At 38.9% G+C, this 20297-nt stretch overlaps 2 long non-coding RNA genes across 3 annotated transcripts in view; one reads left to right on the top strand and one right to left on the bottom strand.

Moving 5' to 3' along the window:
- LOC120381401 overlaps nt 1–20297 on the top strand; it is a 143382-nt gene that overhangs the window by 23393 nt on the left and 99692 nt on the right. The window lies entirely within an intron of this gene.
- The window catches only part of LOC120381411, a 47305-nt gene continuing 38127 nt past the window's right edge, over nt 11120–20297 (bottom strand). Inside the window, exon 3 of the long non-coding RNA XR_005588049.1 lies at nt 11120–11367. This is a non-coding gene — a long non-coding RNA (uncharacterized LOC120381411). The remainder of the gene's footprint in view (nt 11368–20297) is intronic.

Raw genomic sequence — 20297 nt, 5'->3', positions numbered from 1 at the left:
AACTATGATATAAACAACAAGGTACAAAGATAGTGCTTACTGCATATAGTTTGCAAAACTATTGTGAGTTTTTGATGATTAACATGATATGAGGATGCAGCAAGAGTATCCTTAAAAGGTATGCAGCATATAGCTGTGGGCCAGATGCCAGAGCTAAAAAAAAACAACAACAAAAAAACAGCCTTGTAAAAGTTATCAGGTTGAAAATTTACGATGACGCCACACTAGGTCCAGGAAAGTCTTGGAATATAAACTGTTTCAGTCACTAAAACTTTCCTTTTAGGCAGTGGTGCCCACTTGAGTTGGGATTTTAAGATTCTAATTCCTCTCTTTACTGGGGGATGGCAATTTTTCCATCCATTTACATCTTCTCTGGTCAGAAACTGAAGCTGAATCTTTACATGTACTAGGAATAGGCAGGCAGCCCTATACATCGCACTTTTCTTCTAACAGTGTCCAGCCTCAGTCTTTTTTAGTTTTAGATCAGTACCTAATTCCCTCTCAGAGGACCCCATTTCCTGCATCTATCTGAAAAATAGACTGCTTGACCTCCAGTCAGCCACTGTTTTCCAGCTCTCTCCCCAGTTTTAACTGCTGAATCCAGGAAGTATACATTCATTTGGTGAGACCTCATTTGGAGTATTGTGTGCAGTTTTTTCTCCTGTTTTTAAGAGGAATGATCAAAAACTGAACGGTAAGAAGAAAGGGCCACTAGAATGATCCGAGGAATGGAAGGCCTGTCGATGAAAGGAGACTTGAGGAGGAGCTTTTTTTTTTCCTTAACAAAAGAAGGATAAGAGGAGATATGATTGCACTCTTTATATATATATATATCAGATATATAAGGGAAGGAGAGGGAGAGAATTCTCTCAAGCTCAGTGGACATGTGGACACAAGGACATATAAATCAAAATCAGCAGTCAGGAATTAGGGCTTGAAATTAGACGGGGTTCACCATCAGGGAGGTGCATGGAACAGCAGCAGCAGGGAGGAAGTGTGGAAGTAAGGACCTCCATCCCTTTAAGATTAAGATTTTATTTATGATGGTATGATAGATATGATGATATGATACGGGCTCAGTCATCAATAACACAATTACCACACACACATATATAATAATAATGATATGATATGATATATATATTTTTCCAGAGGTAGTGTTGGGCGAGAGAGTGCCCGCATGCTCGGGTCAGCTGCTGACCATATTTGGGGGGGGGGAAGGAGAATTCCAGGGAGAGGGGCTGGGGGGCCTTTTTTTTTCCTTTTCCCTCCCTGGGGGCAGGGGGGGGGGGTGGAAAAGAGGTGGATGGGTGGGTGTGGCCCCTGCATCAGGCAGGAGGTCAGACTAGATCATAATGGTGGGTCCTGATGATTCTGATTCTATGATTCTATGATTCTATGATTTTATGGGGTTTATATAGCACATTTGATATGCTGAGCCATGATCCTTCTGGAGCATAACTGGCCTGATGAAACCCTGGGCCATATGAGACTTGAAAAGAGCATTTGCTCAGATTTAAATGGTAAGCATGAGAGATTAGGTGGGGCTAGAGACAGGGACTGGGGACAGTAAGCCCTATCAGACTTTCAATGGGGTAGGAAACTCTACAAGAACTTCTATTAGCTATATAAGGCCTTTAAGAAAGAAAGCCTCCATACCGAGTTGTTGCTGGCTTGGTTTGTAGCACAGGTTGAGCAATTTTCTGTTTGTGTTCAAGTAAACTCATTTCTGTTCTTGTAAGCAGTGAACACTATAAACCTCAAGCATAAAACCTTGACAAGCAAAACAGGCTGACTGGAAGTTTTGTTCTTTTGTTGCTGAACCAACTGATCCAGTCCCACCATTTTACAGTGACATCACAAAGGTTACAGAAATAGTTCGTAGCAGACTGCATTTCACACCTGGGTGCAACGTGGACCTGGGCACCATTTAAGATGGTTATTTCCAGCACGCAGGAGATAGAAGAAACTAGATGTATTCTACAGATTTGTTGCTACTAACTTCTCACTGATAATATGTTCAAAACACTTCAGTTTTATCTGATGGTACATTGGCTCATAAACGCAAGGGACATACAAGAAAGCGTTTTCATGAGAATCCTAGCAGAGACCATCAGCTCATTGCTTGAAAGCAAAAATCCCAGCTGAAAATCAGGTGAATGCTGGCCAAAAGGTTAAGAATTCATTTTGAAATGGACGATTTCCATTTTTCTTTTAAGGAAAATTTCTCTTACACTCCTGCACCTATTACTAGCTTAACTAATGCAATTCTTTCTTTTATGGTCTTCCTTAAACCCCTACCTTGAAAACTTCAGGGGCCTCTAGAACTCAGGAGACAGAAGTGCCTCGTGTTTCAGAAAGCTCGGCAATTATCATCTCAGTCATCTTCATCAACTTCCTCTCCATTTCCAAATCCAACCTGCAAATTGCTAACATGGTTTTCAAAACCCTGTAGAGACTCACTACAGCACAGTGCTCTAACTTCTCTGCTTCAGCTCCTGATTACTCTACTCCTTCTAGTCATTGTCCTCAGCTCTGTTCCCTCCCTCCATCTCTTCAAATTCAGGGGACTGCTCATTTACTTATACTGCCCCATCTCTCTTAACCCTCTGAGACAGAGTAACTTTTCCCTTCTTTGTATCTCACATTCATAGAAAGGTTTTATTTTGCTCTCCACATTTGATTGACACCCTCTGGAAAGCACTTGCTGATAGTGCTTATGAAGGATGGCTGTCCAAAAAATAAATGTTCATACAGACCTATAAGTCATTCCAAGCTAATATTTATGCAAATAATTAATCCAGATCTGTACCTTTGTTTTGTAGAGTATTAAATCTTTAGCTCAGTTAATGGATTAGTGTTTTACCTTTGCTATGCAAAGGGATGAATATGTCATTTGGTATATGGCACAGTGTCCTCTTTCTCATAACTCAACACTGAGTGCTTGCTTATATGATGTACCCTGAGCCTCCATGGACTTTCCTAGGGTTGCCAGGTAGGTATATGGAGTCCAATTACCTTGCCTACAGCTTAACAAACATGAAATAAAAATAGAACATACAGAAAACAGCATTACTAAAAATTATAGCTAATTGATTTATGTTAACTGGAAACCTTTAGTTACAAAGAAAGACAGTAAAACTTACAAGCACTCATGGTTAGGGATTTTTATCTTGATCTCTGTCTTGGGATCTGTCAGCATGTTGGAGAGTGGAGGTGTTGCTGATACACATGGAGACTGGTAGAGCACCTCACAGCTTCCTTTGTTTTGAGCTTACATCTCCAGAGCTTCTCTTCCACTCCATTCTCCAAAGGCTGTAATGTAGGTTGCCTAACATTAGGGTTTTTTTGTTTAATCACTCTTTCTGAATATGAAGTAGGTTATATGACATGTACCACTGTTCTCATATATTTGTAAATTGCCAAGAAGCAGGACCTACCTCCCTAGAGCCTGGGTATTTTAGGAAATTTGCTGGAACTTTGTTAAGAATTCACCTTTTCCAGATGCATAAATATTTCAGTCATCTTAATCCTTAGACACTAAAAACCAAATCCACTGAAAAGGGAAAATGTCAAGGAAAAAATAAATGTATTAGTAAAATATTGTAGAAAAACATAACTGTTTCCTTGCTCGTCTACACAGTTTACTGCTCATCCAGAGAATGCTGCAAGGAAGCTGCCACTTTTTTCTGGATGTTTTTCCCGAGAAGTGATCTTGCAGTATAAAACAAGACTATTGAAATCAAGGCACAAATAAATGATTTTCATCATTTTGCTCTTCACACAGTGAGTTCAGTCCTATTCTTCCATGTCCGGTTATGCAGCAACACACCACGTCTTGGAAATCCAACTGTGACACATTTGTTTAATTGCAAAGCAGGTGATATGTGGTGCTATATAACATATTGGAAGGCTGGACTAAACCCACAGTTTGGAGCTAAAAAGTAGACAGGGTCAGAAATGCCTTTTTGGAGTTGGAGAATGCTACTTCATGGCAAGATATCGTATGCACAGTGATATACAGTATCTTAGACCGCATCTATCATTGGTCATAAAGCTTCTCTGGTGCTTTAAAATAAGGTGCCATATTACCTGAAAAGGATAATCCAATGATGTTCCAGTATTGTAATATGAAATATTTCTTCAAGTGATTAATTACTTCAAGTTAGTAAGTAGAAGAGGGAAGCCAAACAAAGGTTTGGAAGATGCAGACTGAGGCAAATAAAATGTCATAAAATACCGTGCTTAGAAAATGATAACGCAAACCACATAAACATATAAAAATGAGAGGAAAAATGCATTCCTTGACTGGAAGGTTTTTGAGCAATTAAAATCAAGGAACCAATTATTTAGGGAGGCATTTCCCTGGTTTCCTCTCAAATAAAAATCATTGCTTCTGTGTTAGTTTGGGACAATGGATATCTGAGGCTTATGGTAAGGAATATATCTGTTAGAGCATCTGCATGCATGTTTAAAGTGTATTTTATATTACAATCCCATTTCTTTGAAGGCCTTGTGAGGTGCCTTTAAAATTGGCCATTATTCAGATCCAAAGGTACAGTATCTGTATATGGCTAGGGAACATAACTGGAGTCCAATGAACCAGAGCTGCACTGTACTAAGTTTTAATCAGTCCTTGTAGCAGTAATGAAAACTGATCCACTCTTTCACTTGTAAGCATGTTTCTGGGGGTTTTGGTATGATGCGCAATATTGGGTTAACAAGCACTCATGTTTGTAATTCAATCATCTAATTACAGGAAATGTAATGATATTGCATAGTAACAAAGAATAAATTCAAAAAAGAAGACAAAAGAGAATGACTAAATTAGTTTCCATCCAAAGGAGAGGAATTTTTTTTTTGGGGTAGTAAATTGATGCCTTTACAGTGGAAAATTCATTTGTTGTGGTTTTATATATATAAAACCACACCATGTGTGTGTGTATATATACACACACATGCTAATTATTAGCATTTGTGTGTTTTTCTTTTTTTCTTTTTCCCTTTTGTGGTTATAATTAATCATGAATTAAATAATTATATGAAAAATTTAAATGCACAGTCATAAGTAGCAGGGCACTGGTGGGGCTCAGGAGCTTGATAGATTGATTTCAATGGGGTGAGATTTTCATCCCTAGTTTGTAATAACCAAGTGGCTGATCCAAACCCTATTGAAATCAATGGAAGGATTCCCATTGACTTTAATTGAGTTTGAATTCACCATCTGGTGGCTATCCAGTTGCTCATGTGAAATGATTTGGGTTTCTAAGTCCAGTTCTTAGTCTCGATGTTCACATCACAAAAGAGCTGGCACTTCTGTTAGCATTCTCAGCAGATAAGCTACAGGTTGAACTGACAGGGAGACCTAATTAGAATTAGAAGTACTTGTTCAAGGTCAGGTTTGTTTAGACACATTAGCAGGGTGGTTTGGAAAAGCTGCTTCTGCTGCCATGTCTGCTCTACTTACTTGGTCTATTGGTAAATAGGACCTCAGACTTTAAGAGCTCTGAATCCTCAACCTTTCACAAACAATAAAATCACTAAGCACACAATTTTCAATCTTAAAGTTAGGCACCAAAATAAGAATATAGGTATCAAACTTTAGGCTACTTGAGTTGAAACTTTGGCCCAGATAATTTATGTAAATCTCATAAATATAAAGATTAAAGTATTTGTAGGTATATTGAGGAGTTTTACACTACGCCGTTTGTGTATAGTTATTCATTGGATTAAAGTGGTTCAGTGTCCAAGACGTGCTAAAAACTACAGCATACAAATTTCATTTAAAATTATTTTGATTGAGTCCATAATCAATTAACTGTGATGCTCTTCATGTCAAATGTTCTGGCTAAATTAATAGTTTTCCTTGACTCAATTGGTTGATTTATTTATGATCTGAACATCGCTGCACTATGCATATATTTATTACATTAATAAAAAGGTTCACTGCTTGGTAACTCATTGTGTATGGTAACTATTATTTTTTTATTCAAAATAAATCAAATTTTTAAAAATTCAAGTTGGAAAGCTCTTCAGATTAAAAAGTTAAGTCTGGCAATTATATCCTTAAGTCCTCATACCTTTACTGAAAAAATGCATTGAGTTTATTCTAGAATTCAACAACCATGTTTTTTGTGACTTTTGTCACTTTAATATAGTTATACTGTCAGTTTAATGGATATTTCTTTTTATTGTTGTTACCTCTTATGGGAAAAGTCCTAAAATTATGTAGAATTTAATAGAAAATTATAACTTTTCTTTATTTTTTGCCATCTTATGGGATTTACTACAAAATTAAATCCTGTTATATAATTATGTAGCATGGTTCAAAAATCCTATGAGAGGTTATTGTTCATAATTACAATATTTAGATTTTGTAAGTAACTTCTATATTAAATTTCCACATGAGTCTGTTGTTTTCATTTCTATTATTTTCTCTAATAATTTTCTTCAATGGGGAAAATTGGGGGATGTTTGTATGTTTTTTGTTGTTTTTTTTTCCCTTTAAGGCGAAACTCTACATTCGCTTAGGGTAAAAGCATTGAAGTAGCTTACAAGCCTAAATCTCATTTTCAGAAGTAATTTAAGGAGTTTTAATGGGATTTCCACCTAAATACTTTTTAGGATCCGGTAGCTAAGTGCCTAATTTCCTTTTGAAAATGGGATTTAGGGTCCTGTGTCACTTAGGTACTTTTGAAAAATTTACCCTAACATTTTATGCAGTCTCATTGTCCCTAAAAAGACAGAGACAGATCATGGTTTTAAATCTAATCAGAATTTGGCTCCCTATGTATTTACATGTGAAGGATCTCACACGGATAAAATTCCCTAAATTACATACTACGTCAAAATGATATGTTGCCTGTTTTAAAAGGTACTGTTATCATTAACTCCTGGGGAAATTCTGCACCAAAAATAAAAAATTCTGTGCCCCAAAATCAAATTCTGCTCACAATATTTTAAAATTCTGCATATGTTATTTGTCAAAATAACACCATATAAACAAGCCAATTTCAATTATTTTGGTAATTTATTTCAAAATATCTGTCAGCAAGTATGTCTGTAACAATACTGATAGCAAAAAAAAAAAAAAAGATTTTCCCAGGAGTAGAGAGTTAAAGAAACACTTATGACAGCCCAGTTCCTGTTTCTCTGTTATTCTTTGGGGGATGCTGGAGGAGTCTGTGTGAACTCGGAGAGGGTATTTGGGGGTGTTGGAGGAGGTATTTGGGGTATGTGGAAGGGGGCTGCATGGGGCCGCTCCAGTCCAAACACCCACACTCCCTCCCCCCAGAGCTCATCTGCAGGCTTTTCTCCACGCATCTTTTTACTTCCCGTCCAGGGACATGGTGTGGCCCCGCCCATCCTCACCCTTTGCGAGAACCAGCACAGCCAGAACTAGCACACCTGCTTCCATCCCTGGGTGGATGAGGATCAGACCCAGCAGTCAGAGTGCACAGAGCTGCAGGGCCTCCATCCCCACTGGGCTGGGTGTTCTGCTCACTGTGGGACCATGCCCCTCCTTTTGCATTCAGGGCATGCCAGGAACCACCGCCTGCCAACTCCTCCCGTGCAGGCACACTGTGAGCTGGGGAGCTGAGTTCTGCCAGGGCCAGCTCTCCCTAGCAGCAACCAGCACTTTTCACTGTCTATTGTGCAGGAAAAAATAAAATTCTGTGCAGAACATTAATTCTGTGCAAATTCTCTATTACACAGTGGCACAGAATTCCCCCAGGAGTATATCATATGCCCAGTTAATATCATGGTATTCATTATGACTATATCAGGTTTACAATATTCTACTTGTTTTATGGGCAAGTCATTATTTTTGTGTGGCCATTCCCTCCTATGCTCCTCTTGGAAGGGGATAAAAGGAACAGAAAACTTCCTCTGCTGGAGGCCTCTGCAAAATAAGAGGAAAAGATGATGAAAAGAGAGCCAGCAGTAGGATCAACGATTCTAGTTTAGAGCTGAGTAAAACATTTCACATGGATCATTTTTTGCAAAAAAATGCATATTTGGATTGACCAAAATAATTCAAACAGCTCATTTGGGCATTTCCCAAATAAAACATTTGACTTTTCATTTCAGAAAGATTTAAAAAAAAATTATTAAAGGTTCAAAAAGACCCTATTTTGCACTTTTGTGATGTAAAATATTCAGGTAATATTTATTTCAAATAGAATTTTAAAAATCATTCCTAGTCTAGAACTTGATGCAGTGTTTACTAAGTTTCATCTTATAATTTTTTTTACAGCCTCCTTAAAAATAAGTAAATGCTGAGAACCTTAACCATAGCAATTGAAAATGCATAGCTGTAGTCAGAAAATATATTCTGTTAATACTGTGTTTAAAATCATATCCTTGAGGCAGTAACTCCCTAACTGAAGATTATGTAAATTAGAAACTTTTACTGTGTTGAGTTGCTCAGATCACTTGTAAGTTAGTTAGCTGAGTGCTAGCTTTCCACATTATTTTGTTATCATTTATATTTTAGGTCTGCATTCCAACTGAAAATACCATAGTCCTTTACAAAACTTGTCATGGGCCCCAACTCAACAAGGCATTAAGACACAGGAGGTAGCTGTCCCATTGTCTACTTGGCACCTGTGCCTGAGCTAGAGTACTGCGTCCAAGTCTGGATGCCAGACTTTAGGAAAGAGGTGGATAAATTGGACAGAGTCCAGAGAAGAGCGACAAAAATGATGATAGATTTAGAAAACCTGACCTATGAGGAAAGGTTAAAAGCACTGGGCATGTTTAGTCTCAAAAAAAGAAGACCGGTGTTGGGGACCTGATAACAGTCTTCAAATATGTTAAGGGCTGTTACAGAGAGGACAGTGATCAATTGTTCTTCATGTCAAATGAAGATAGTGGAAGAAGTAATGGGCTTAATGTGCAGCAAGTCAGATTTAGGTTAGATATTGGGAAAAACTTTTTAACTGTTAGGTTTGTAATGTTCTGGAATTGGCTTCCAAGGGAGGTTGTGAAATCCCTGTCATTGGAGGTTTTTACACCTGTCAGGGGTGATCTAGGTTTACTTGGTCCTCCCTCAGTGCAGGGAGCTGGACTTGATGACCTCTCATGGTCCTTTCCAGCCCTATATTTTCCCTGAATCTAGGATTTTATTATTTGTTGTTTCTTCAGTAATGTTTAGAGGCCCCAACCAAGACCAGAGCCTTGTTGAGCTAGGTGCAGCACAATTACATAGTATGAGATAGTTCCTGCCCCCAAGAGATTACAATTTAAATAATACAAGCAGACGGTACAGTGTGATGGTCTGCAAATAGCATGTTAGTGACACATTTGAGGTGGGGTTTTGTACAAGAAGGGAATTCTCTAAAGGAAAAGAAAAGACAAAAGAAATAAGAGGACATTGGGCACAGAATCAATAGAGGGCTCAGTGGGATAGATGGCTATAAAACTATTAGAATAAACTCTTAAAGGTTGAGTATATCCAACAGTTTTATTAAAAAGGGGAGCAGGTTTTTGGAAAGAAAATAAATACAAGAAAGTCTTTTTTGCTATTTTTTATAGCAACAATGAAAACAAACTGGTACAGAGGAGTCCCTGTCCATTACCACCACAACAAAAGGCTTGAAGAGCAAAGTATGTTCCCCAGGGAAGGCTTAAGATTTCAGTCTCTATTTGGAGTTAGTGTGCAGTCCTGGAACCGGATGCAAGTTTAGATAGCACAGTCTGTGCTCTAACCAGATTTGAAGGGGAGAATAGCAACTTGGCCTAGGTAGAAATAGATTAAGTGCTTAGTCTCATGAGTCAAGGTAAGGGGTATAAAGGAGGAAAGAAAGGGAGAAGTAGAAGAAAAGGAAGGCGGGAGCAAGAAAGGCCAGGTGAAATCAGGTGGAAGTGAAGTGAGCGTGAGGGAGGGGGCAGGAGGAGCTTGGAGTGATCAATAACCAATCAGCACAGAGGAGAGCATGCTCAGAGTCTTAACAGAGAGGGAGGGAAGCGATGACACCATCATTGTCTAAAGGTCTCTGCTGCAACTGCTTGAGGGTATGTCAGAGCCCTGGGTAATTACGAAGGTGGCTAGCCTGTGCTGAAGCCCACGCTGCTGCAACTTTACTGCTGTGGTACCTGAGCTAGCTTGATTAAAGCTGGCTTGCATATGTCTACGCAAGCTGCAATCACACGCTTTGATTGCAGTGTACCCATAACCTAACCTAAGTTTTCTCATGATGGGTTTGCCATATAAGTATGGACTCCAGAATTGGGGTATAAAGAATAGGAAGAGTGAAGGAGATATGCTGGTGTTCTAAGACTAGAGAACTCTCTAGTGAGGTCAGGCAGATAGTACAATATCATTTTTCTAGTGTACATAAGAAATTATTTTTTTCTTCGCCATATTATTCAGTGTAAGTATCACACACATCCATTCTCCTAAAATGTTTTGTTGTGTTACGGTAAATTCATAAAAGTGCCTAGAAGGAGGAAGCATTTGTTTTAGCATAATCTGAATGTTTAAAATTAGAGGAATAGTTCAAAAAATTGAAGGTTATTGTTATGTACAACTTGCTCGGCATGTAGATACTTAGCTATTTCATTACCATTTATCCAATATTCAGATAGTGTAATTGCCTGCAAAAAATATCAAATGCAATCATTTTAAAAATATTAATAACTATAATATACCTGTTGTGGTTTGTTAATGAGTAAGGACATAATTGGTTTTGGGAGGTATGAGGAGATTCGTCCTCCTAACATGGTGACAACATGCCTAGTAGGTAAACTTGATTGTAAACATTGCATAATGTCGCTTTTAAAGACACAAACAAACAAAAAGTTTGACTTTACCTGCTAATGTTGCAGTTTTAGTACTTGTGTGGTTATGGTTTGTAAACAATGCTTATTTTTTACATGAACAGTTAAAAATAATTTGAAAGTTTGAAAAACATTGGTCAACATGTTTAATATATGTACAGTTTCTTAGAAGTAGAAATCACCTATGCTGCTGTGCTGCAACTTTCAAGGTTCAATCCATCATTCCAAGACCCAAGGGGCCTAGATTTGACACCCTGCTTAGAAACCTTAGTTCAGATTGGTTGGAACAATGCCAGTTTATGTTCAGGTCAAAAGAGCAGCTGTAATTTGTCTGGGTAGCACTTTAACTATGTACAGCAAAGCATAGAGCCTATTCTTAATAATAAACATAAAGCTAAAATGTATCCATTAGCTTTATTTGTTATCCAGATCTGATTTCCATCATCTTGATGCAATGTTGGTTGGAGCTTGATCATACAGCTAAATATAATTTTGTAACAATCTTCCTCAGATTAACAGTTGTATTCAGTGTAGGAGTTTGCTTTCTGCTGTTCAGTAGATCTTGCTTGCCATTGTTCCTTGGAACTGAAAATATGAGAATAATTTCACAGTAGGAGTTAGGCTTATATGTGATTGTCACAATAAATAAAAAACTTACTGTTTTTTTTCTTTTGCAAATACTAGACTTGAACATACTCTAGTGTATAGTAACTGTCCTTCAAATATGTTTTCGGTTTGTGTCTATTCTTATCTCCTTTCTTATTTATTTATTTATTTATTGGCACTGCCTGGTTGCTAGGAACTGGAGAACCTTAAACATTTCCGGTGAGCAGCCAAGAACTCTATAGAAAGTTTTAAATCTAAGAGAAGGTTTTGATTTAGCCCCACTGGTGTTAGGATAACCATTTGAAGTCTCCTTCATTCTAGTTGAGAGGGCAAATGGGAAACAGTTGCTCTGTGTTCAGATTGGGCAGCTTTATGCCCTTGCTGCGGTTTCACAGGAGCTCCACTTATGGAGACTGTTTGGGAGTTGTGCTGAATTATTCCAACTCCCAGGTGCCTGGCCCTGCCTCCTCCCCAGGCAGCCCGTCCCACTTGGTGGGCTGCACTGTATGGCTTCAGACCCTGAACGGAGCACAGGCTGTGTATGCTGCTGTGCCTCACCTCCTTTCAGAATTTCCGTGGCCAGAGTTCCATAGCCTGCTTTCTTCAGAATCCTTGCAGTGACTCAGACCCATCAACCATAAGAAATTGCTTAAAATACACACAAATATCTTGCTATCTCTGTAAATTACTTCACCACCCGTGGTGTAAAAATAAGACTTGCACACCGCTTGGGTTGGATCTTTTAGCTCTGCACTTTGACTGTGGCACTCTTCTGCCAGGTTGTGTTGCCTCTGCTTTGCTTTCTCTGTTCGTAGATATTTTTGTCTGTTTTCACTTCTGCCATTCTCTTCCCCCGCCCCCGCTCCTATTCTTCCTTCTAATGCTGTTGAATTCCCTCAGTATTTTTTTCCTCACTGATTATCTTCTGTGTTCTTTATTCCTGCACTGATGCTGTAGGTAACCCAGGGGAGGTTCCTTCTCATGCACTTAGCTCAGTGCTATGATGCACTTAGACACTGCTGGCAACTCAGCTTATCCATATTATTATGTTGTAGTATCTGAGCCTATTTCACTGAAAACAGATGCTTTCAATATGTTTGTTTCCATTAAATAACTTAGCACTTTGAAAATTCCTATGGGTAAGAATTTACTGGGTTATGTTCTTCCCATGTATAAACTGACTTTACTTTGGTAGCCTAACTCAATGTGCTTTTATAGTCTCCATTCTTATGTACTGTAGTTCAATCAGAGCATGGAGCAGGATGGCATTGTGTTGTTTATACTACTGGTCACACTAGTACTTTGTATTCACTGGAGATTTAGAGGTACGACAGCTGCATATGAATATGCAGAGTTGGAGAGATTCATGATGTGCCTTATTCTGGTGCTGGTTGATGGTAGTGTAGTCACTGCAAATCAATGAACATTTTCCTCATCTATCAGCTACTTGCTTGCTTGAACGCAAACACAATGGTTAAAACTCCAGAAGCTCACAGAGGACTCCTGAGTGAGCAAGTCTTCCCTGCTACAGCACTCAAAACATTTCCCTCAATCTACAGTAGTTTTTAGAAGATAAATTTAGCATTGAGCAGATTAAATTAGCTCTTAGTGTGCTGTATTTAGAAAGAAAAACTAATATAGATTAATACATTCCATTCAATCAGCATATTTTTGTTTTGCAACAATTTGCATGTCTCATTTGAATTGCAGTCTGGTAGGAAAGCATTTTGAGAATGGTGCATTGATCATAAAATGAGTCATGCTTGCTAATTTTTTCAAAAGCTTTCATTTCATCTAATGCAGCTTAAGGAACAAAACACTGAGCAATTCATTGGAAACAGAGTATTAGGTTTATAGCCTTCTCTGATGAGCTTCTGGTAGCTTTTTGAGACAGAGTGTAATATTCAGTTTAAAAGTCTTTAGCAGTTCCATTTCACTCCAGTGCATCTGTACTCTACTGTATATTGTGTAATACTTCCTTCATGGGCGCTCCACCCACTTGCTCCTGGGCAAGGGCATTTTTCTCTGCAGAAGCAGGAGATACGTCTACTGGAAACTTGTGAGTGCTCTTCAGCAGGATAAATCCAGTGGTGGGTTGAAGTCTCTATAGAAAACAGTCTTCACACTCTTGGTACAGGCTTTAGTTCCCTGTCCCTTACCCAGGAACCTTAACATGGAAACCCAGTCAAATCCATGTATGCTAACAGAAATAATGCTTGTAAAGAAGGGAGCTAATAAGACACACACAGTTGGAGAATGAAAATGTAGAAGTTAGGCAGACCATGTTCATTGGCTTTATTTAAACTTACAAGGATTAAGAAAAGAAAAAGAATGCTATAAAAATGCTGGATAGAGTTCCAAATATAAAACTTCATAATCCTGCCTTCTCATCAAGCACCCTTAGTGAATGGGTTCCTCATATGCAAAGACTATCTCCCAGCACACTCATGGGGCCCTCCTTCCTAAAGCATATCCACCATCACTATCATGGTTATCATACATGATTATCAAAGCACAAGTTGAAAAGCAGAAAACTCCGCAAAGTCCACTAGAGACCTCACAGTGCAGATTTAATTAATGTGGGAAGAGTTCTGATGTTATGGGGTTGGGTTCTATGGAAAATGGCAAGATGGAGACGTGGCTAATGTGTTTGTTAGGGTGACTAAATATCAAGTTACAAAAACTTCAGCCTTAATTGCACAACTTCTAGCTGGCTGGAACGTGAGGCCCATTACTGGAGTGAGGAACTTCAATGGTGGTCCAGGAGAGAGAGGGCACAAAACAGTAGAGTGGGGTTCTCTCAAGAGCACAATGAGCTAGATTGTGCTTTTACAGTCTGCCCTGTGGAAGGGGAGATGCGTGGCTATTGTGCCCTGGGAGCACTGCAGGAAAGGAATGGTGACTTAAAGAAGCATGACTCCTTCCTGCCCCTCCTTTCTCCAGGGGAGGAGGAATGTGCTACTAATAAAAACTCCTATTAGTTGCAGATTGGTAACCCCTGCCCCTACTCTCACTGACTCAGCTATGCTGAGCTGCATATTGAGGGGATGGAGCCAAGGCTGTGCCCAGTCCCTGCCCACTTGCTCGGCACGGGAGTAATAAACTGTATACAGATGCCTCTATGTAGATGTGTATATATAATAAATTACTTTGAGAGGCGGGGAGATGATGTTCAGCTGAATGTGGAAAACCTGGGTGAAATGCTGGCCTTAGTGAAGTCAATGGCAAAGGTCCCCAGAGTTTCATCCCCATGGTTTTCTTTCCACTCTTCTAGAGTCAGTCCCTGCAAGTACACTTTTCTTTTCCTTATTTATACTAGAATGCTTGTCTATAGCTATAGTGACACACCCTCCTATTGTACACGCAGCTTATCCCAGCAAAAGAATTCTCTTTCTAGCATGGTTTATACTATTTCCCTAACCAACATAGCTATGCCACAAAACTTTTAAGCGTAGACCAGGCCTTATTGCACTGCTGAAAGCAGACACCGCCCTCAAACAAAATTTCCTCCAGTTTTGGGGGACTAGACCTTTGCAGACTGCTGGTAACAATTCTTCCCTTTCCAAAGTTTCCTTGGGTGCTAGCAGATACTACAGAGGAAACTAAAGGACATATTTCCAATGTAGTGTTATGTGGTACAAAATGGAGGCCAGCGTCTGAAAATCTAGTACTTAAACATCACTGATTATTATTTTCTACACTCCCTGCCAAGAACTTATTCCTGCTGTGACAAAATATCACAATATATATTTGACACATCCATGTGGATAAAATAGATACTGTAGAGGCTTGCAATAACCCTAACCTTTTAAGGACCCTGTCACATTTTGGATCATCCAAAAGTCTGTTGAATGTTGGGGATTGGTGTACGGTTGCCAATTTTGGTTGGACATATTCCTGGAGGTTTCATCACATGACATAATCTTTAATTAAAGATTAATCATTAATTCCTGGAGACTCCAGGACAATCCTGGAGGGTTGGCAACCATAGTTTGCTCTTTTATTTCTCTCTGGTGCAGCTCAGACCACACCCCTAATCTTTTGTAAATCCCTGTGTGCATCCTCTACCTTTAGACCTAACTAGAAATTGTGCCACTAAGATGTGTAAGAAAGAGGGCATCAGGCATATTATGGCTCTTGTCCTGCTCAGTTCCTGGAGGATATTTCTTAACAGTGACAAGCTTCTGCATACCTCTCTCATTTATTTTTAAATTAGTTGTGTATTCTTCTGATAGCAAAAGTCACAGCTTAATAATGCACAATTTCAAATATAAATCATACATTATTATCCATCTTTTATAGATATCTCACACCTTAGAACTTGGAAGTTATGGACTGTTTGGTTGGTTTATTTTAATCCATCTTTCCTACATTCATCTGCTTCTGTTTCTTGAGGGTGCTGAAAAAAGTACCAGTTTCCTCTTTACTGATTGAGAAGTTTTGGCCATGCCAGTGAAACACAAAAAATGTTATTCTTGCCATGATTCAAACCCTAAAATATGATTGTGTGGATTCTTTTGGTGATCTTTAACAAAGGCTACCAGGCAAAACCTATGATTTGCCAAGCAAAAGAAAATAATTTACAAATATGTACAGGATATTAGAAACTTAAACATTTCAGAGTCTAAATCACTCTTTGTATACTAATAGTAGTGTATACAGTTCCTTTAATACTCATGACAGAAATGTATCTAAAAGATTTCAGTGATTTCAAGAGAAATAGCTGATCTAAACTTTCATCTAAAGATTTGGTATCCCGACCCCCCTCCTTGCCCTTGAGTTACTAGGAATTCTTTCCTCTTTGATCTAAAGTGTCTTATTTTACTTATTTATTTATCATTTCTCTGTTGGGTGCATAGCATCTTTACTGTGTTTTGGAGATGTATTAAAGGGAGGTCTGAGAAGCTACTTTCAATGCATTTTAAAAAGCTCATTTCCAGATTTAGGCTCCAATCCCTCAAGGAGCTTGATGGGGGGTGGGGCTGGGGCTGGGGCTGGGGCAAAAGCTGGTTGAATGAAAGGAGAAGTGTGTAGAAAATGTTGACAAAAATGGAAAAATTAGTTTTCTTCTAACTTTGCCATTACAAATAATTTTCAGCAGAATTTTGAATAATGAAATTTGTTGGCTTTTCGCCATAATGTTTAGGTTTTTGGGCATTCAACAGAAAACAGCCACTTTTCATGAAAACAGCATATATGGAAAATTTTCAACCAGCTATTGTGGGCATATAAGTGTGCTGCTCCCACTGATCTCCTTGCAGAACTGGGATCATAATTACATGGTAAAGCCATAATATGAATTGATAATGTGCCCTTAAAGGTTGGTTTATTTTCTTAATTATGCTTTAAGATTTACATCTTTTCAAATATTTTGTTGAAAATTTATAGGAATACTTGTCTAACAGTAATCTCGAAAACTGCCTTGCATGGAGTATCAAGTTCTTTCCACAAAGTTATTATTAAAATTATTATTGTTGTTATTTATTGGATCAGTAGGGTAACTCTGCAATCAGTTTATAAAATATAATCTTTGGAAATTAAAACCTCTGGGTGTCATAAGAAAGGATTATTACAATGATGTCAAATGCAAAATTATATATACATCTTCAGCACAGCATTCTGATTATTCTTGTGAAAATAGTGCCATGTATTACCACTTTAGGCTCTTTTATAATATATATAATGTGTGTGTGAATAAATCTGGAGCCATTTTATTTGCGTTTGTTGTGCTCTTATATCATGTCTCTACTAGTCATATAGAATATTTGCTTTTGTAAACGATGCAAAAGTAAATTGACCTGAAAATATTCACTTTTATTAAAGAACAATATACTTCTAAACAGTCCTATTCTAAAAGATATTCAGACATGGTTTCATTGTCTTTCTAAGTTAGTTATGAGGTTAGGCAGACATGCTGCTATTTATTCCCATTTCTGTGACTGGCCCACTAACCTTATTGTTCTCTTTCCCCCAAAGAACTACCCCAAACAGAGTTCTTTATAACCCAGAAAGGGAGGCAAGCCCAAAACTCCATTCAGGGACTTTGCTATTACAAATTTAATTATTGTGGTAGGTGCTCAGATACTAAGGTGATGGTCAACATTACAAAAACCTTGAAACTGGCAGTTTCCAAAATGGGTGTTGGGGCAGGATGTGTCAGGATTCTACAGAGTTGGTGAGGTGATCTCTTGCCAGCTTTCCAGAGTAGGCCTTTTGGACTAGTACATTTTATAAGTCATTTGTGGGAGCAGCTAACCTACTTATTCAGCAGTGACTTGGCTCCCCTCCTTTTAAGTTGTGGTAAAATGGACAGCTAGAGGTTCAGAATTTCAGGTCCATAATAAATAGTTCTGTATGTTATAGCATGTTATTTATTGGAAATGTAATAATTTTGTTGAATCAGGCCATAAAAAGTACTGGAGTCTTGATGTTCTACTCATCCTACAGGAAATGAATGTCTTCTTTTTATCTTTACAGGAGTGTAGCCAGGCTTTGTCTAAACGGGGCATTTGCCCTGGTTACAACTATCTGTGGCCTCCCATTCGCATGGCTGGATGCTGCGAACCCCTAGTGGAGACAGGCCAAGACAGGATATGCACCAGTGTTTCTTACCCCTTATTGTGAAAACAGGGCAACCTGCACTGGTGTAAATCACAACTTATAGCAACCTTGCCTGTCTGTGCCAGTGCAGCAATGCTGGCCACCTATGGATCATAGTCCCACTGTAGACATAGTTTAATTTTTATTCAGTAGAATTCACCTTTTAGGACAGGTGGTGTTTTAAAGTAATAGATCAAGGATTCTTGCATGTGTATATTGGCCCTTGATGTGTCTGTTTCTTCAAAGCTGGTTTGTTAAACTGTTAAGCAAATGTTAAATCACATCATGGGGGAGCTGTAGTCCTAAGTGCTTGAGTTATTTGGGGACTTCCCCTTTTCCCAAATGTGGGTACAGATCTGGGAATGAGTGTCCCATAGTATGACTTGGAGGGATATCTCATCACAGGGAGAAACTTTCTTTTTAGGCACAGGAAGTGGCACTTAGAAGAGTGGCCCATTTCTTCCCGTAGAAAAGGACTTTTGATTATTCATAGCTGGGCCTGGGTCCCTGTTTATATTGCAGCACAGGAAGGAGCCCTGTGGCTTGAAGACTACTGTCTCATCTGCAGGAATTAGATTGCTGAGTACCAGATTTGCTCCAGCTTGTGTCTTTTAACTAAAGCTTTGTGTGGGTTTGTGTTGTCCCTAATTTTCCCAGCCATAGATGAAGGCCAGGATCCTTGGGCTCTGAGCCCCTTAGATAGTGGGTGACCCATTTAAAGCGGCAGATGGTGATACAGTGAAGAGCTGATTGTTGCCATTACCTGTTGGAGGCAAGGTTGAGCTGGGGTGGGGGGGAGAGAGGGGTTTGCATTATTCTGCAGAAAGATCAAAGGCTCAGGACTAGAAGAAAAGCAAGTCCATCAGGGTGAGACAGAGGAGTGGCTAGACTGCAAGAAAATGTCTGTGGAGAAGCAAATTTTTCCAGAGACCCTCAAGTTTTCATGCAGCCGAGCCTTTTAACCTTAATCCACCCTAGTGTTTGCGAGTCATATGTTGGCACTAGCATAGAAAAAACTGCTTGCATAACTAAAAAGCAAAGTACAGTGCCTGCAGTAAATGTCGTTTGGAGCCCTAGAGTTATTAAACCATTCTGAGGTACAGTTTTGATCCTTAATACACATTCCAACATCTCCCACATTTCCCCATAAAAATCTGAGTTCAGAGACAGGATTAGAATACAAATATTTTAATAGGTAAATGGAAGGATAGATGGTAGAAAGTGAATAATACTCGTTTATATAAATAACTAAAGTCACACTGACATAATCAGTGCAAAACAGATTAAAAATTAGAATGGAAAGTGTATTGAAAATAGCACAGGCATCCCCGCTGCGTTGCAATTGTACATAAAAACTACCCAGAATACATCTGTGTTTTAAAAAGGTCTTACTTCATTGGGTAAAGGCTCTAGTGTAATTCACATGTAGTTGGTCTGTCACAAATTAGAAATATTTCACAATAGAACATAAATGCCAGATTCTGCCAGGCCATAGTGGGTGCACAAAGGGTATGGCAAAAGTTGCCTTCCACTCCTCATCTATGGACCAGCCACAATAGCTCCCCACAGAAGGCACAAATGATTCCAAAGGAACAAGAAAGGAGATATGCCAGAGCTGTCAAGGCATACAGTGAGGGTGCAGGCTGCACCGTATGTAGGAATGGTGAGGTGTGTGTGAAGCCCCTGCACTCCGTAGAGTTTCTTAATAATGCACACCACTTTTCATCCCTTGACCTCGAAGCATTTTACAAAGCATGATGATGTCCATTTTACAGATGAGGAAAAAGAGTCAAGGTCTCCTAGCTCAGAGTCCTATCCATGGCACCAATCTGTGCCTATACTGAGGTTCAGTGCTTCACCAAAATCTCACTAGGGTTGGTTAGCTCTACCCAACCCTCAACTTAAGCCTGTGTGTTAATTACAGTCTGGCCCAAAAGGCCCAAGTGAATCTGCCTTGGCATTCCATTCCTTCCCTGTGGATACAGCTCTTACTTCTTTAAGATATAAACTATAGAATATGTAGGGTCCCATCAAAGTGGTTCTCCTTTTGGGTGAAGGTTGGGAAGACAGTCCCTCTTTTTCATGGACACTGATTCCTCACATCAGAATTGTTTTTGATATTTTTGCATGCCTCCATTTTTGAATGTCCAATTTGAAAAAGGTGTCATTTTCAGGGGTTCGGATATCCAGCTTCATATCTCACACTGGGCACTCATAATTAGAGGATATTTTTAAAAAATGTTTGGCCTAATGGCTTTGTTTATATATATGTAAAATAAGACTAATCTTATTTTCACAGGAACAATACT

Source organism: Mauremys reevesii, linkage group 1, assembly GCF_016161935.1.
Source record: "Mauremys reevesii isolate NIE-2019 linkage group 1, ASM1616193v1, whole genome shotgun sequence".
NCBI lineage: Eukaryota > Metazoa > Chordata > Testudines > Geoemydidae > Mauremys > Mauremys reevesii.
This window is presented reverse-complemented; position numbering and strand designations above follow the sequence as displayed.